Source organism: Erythranthe guttata, chromosome 3, assembly GCF_056151865.1.
Source record: "Erythranthe guttata isolate IM_541 chromosome 3, IM_541, whole genome shotgun sequence".
Taxonomy (NCBI): domain Eukaryota; kingdom Viridiplantae; phylum Streptophyta; class Magnoliopsida; order Lamiales; family Phrymaceae; genus Erythranthe; species Erythranthe guttata.
Genome location: NC_142535.1, coordinates 13,767,672 through 13,770,125, shown reverse-complemented (window position 1 = coordinate 13,770,125; position 2,454 = coordinate 13,767,672).

Here is a 2,454-nt window from a genome sequence, read left to right as displayed (position 1 = left end):
ATACAAAGACTCCCTCTTTGTTGACGCCGTTCTTGTATACTACTCTGAATTATAAATCTTCAATTTGCAGCACGTCCCTTGTTCCGCACGGTTGAACTCCCTTCAACGCTGAATCCCTCAGTCGGCGGATCGATCTCCTCCCGAGATCTGTTTAAGCCCCTCTCCCGAAGAACCGATCTTCTTTTTGTATAGAAGAAGCAAACTTGTGATACTCCTTGAATCTGTGTCTTCACCACAAAGCCTTGAAGCCGGTATATTTTCTATGAAAATCACGTATCACGATGGAGCAATAAAAACGAGAGAGAAAAAAATATTTCTCTGAAATCTTCTCTCGATTAACAAGACGCTCCAGGAGCAGCAAATATAAGAGCGGAAAAATATAATTTTTCTTCTCCAACAAAAGGCGTGCTACAGCAACCAAGAAAAGGGAGATCGGCTTCTCTCCAAAAACGACGCCAATAAAAACGAGAGTAAAGAAAATATTCTGCGTAAATTTTTCTCTCAAAGAAGACGTGAGATCTGAGGCGCCGTATTGCTGTATTTATACTTCTACATGTTATAAGAATCCTACAAGGAAAAAAGAGTCCATTAGGGTTAGGAAACTCTCAATTACGTAGGAAATAATATTTTCAAAACAAGGAAACTCTTTAGAAGAATAATTCCTATTATAAATCAATTAATGACAAATTAAAAGAATTAAAAGCTACAAGGACTCTTCCCTTCTTTAGCTCATGGTATATGAAAACTTGTGGCACAAGTTTTATTAATTCTCGTACAATTAGAATCCATAGGATTCTAACAATCTCCCCCTTTGTCGTTTATTGATTATAATTATTTTGTCCCGCTGAGTAAAAAACCTGAAAATAAAACAATCAGATGATTAGACCGAAGCAAATAAAACGAAAGATCATCATCAACTCTTTTCAACAACAAGAGTGGCATCAACTGCTGCAACAGTAAGTGCCACAGTTTCAGCAACTGTTCCCACAGTAGTGGCTTTGACAGGTGGTTCACAACGGAGTCAGCTCCCCCTGCATGTGTATCTCCCTCTGTGAATGATCCTTAGGCAGCTCCTCTTGTAAATGCATTCATACTCCCCCTTTGCTTACTTGGCTTGGTAGACTTGGGAGGCGGTGGATGACGACGTGGTAAATTATCCACGTGATAAGAGACTCAGCAAATAACATCGGCATTATAGCTCCTCCTTTTATATTCTTGTGAAGACCTAAACCAATTAATGACAATAAACATCTCCATAGAATTTCACTTGGTGTTGTGGACTTAGAATCCCACGAGATTCTAACACTCTCCCCCTTTGGCATTGATTGGTCAGAATATTTACTCCCCCTAACTATATGATACATGCATGAACAAGGGTTAGCAAATTCAGAATAACATCTGCACATATAAACTGTTGCAACAGTTTATCAAACAGTTCACCAGATAGTGTAAACCGTAAATAAACCATAGTTCCAAAATAAAAGCAGATAATTCGTTCAAGATAAGCACGAGATAAAAGGATATGCAGTAGCAGAAACAACTTCTCTTCACAATGCTTATTATTTGTCCTATATTTCTGTCCAGCAACTGTCTCATGCACTGTTTCAACAGTTGTCTGAACTCCCCCTGCATTCCTGCGCTGTTCCAGCAACTGTCTGATGCACTGTCGCAACAGTTGTCGGAACTCCCCCTGTGTTCATGCCATCGTTACTGTTCTTTTCTCCTGTTCTTTTCTCCCCCTTTCTGGGCAATCACCATGCAGAGATAACTCAACATGGACTAATGATCTTGATGATTCAAGCAAGCTGTTCAAACACTTAACAAAAAGATCAAAAACGAAGAGAGAATCTTGGAAGTAAGTGAGAAGAATCACTATACATAACGTGCACAGAAAATCACAAACTCACAAACTCAATACCACACGATAATTGCAATGCGAAAATCAAAGGATAGTGATATCAAATCCAACATTAAATAGCAAAGACTACAGACTTTGCCAAACTTCATAAGAAACGTGGAAATGTGAGGAGTAAGCCCAATCGATCCGGTTGCAACAAAAAATCAAATTTAACGGCACATAAACAAAAATCCCGTCTCTTTTTTTTTTTTTTTTTTTTTTTTTTTTTTTTTTTTTAAATGCCTAATGCAAGACAAGAAGTAAACATGAAAAATAAACATGAGTGAAGAGACATATGTGAATAGGATACTGCATGGACAAACAAAACATATAGGATTTATCTTCACATTTACGACAAACGCAATCCCCAAAAATCCAACTGCCAATGCAACCAATAAACTTAATAATCCCAAGTCAAGCACAAAGATGCTCTTATTAGGTAGCGTACACACACGTCTAATGGTAGCTTTTTCCCATGAAAAACAGAGCAATTAAAAGGAACGAGATTATGCTGGTCGTGCAATGTGTAGTCCCCTGGGCTTTCTAATTGAGCTTTG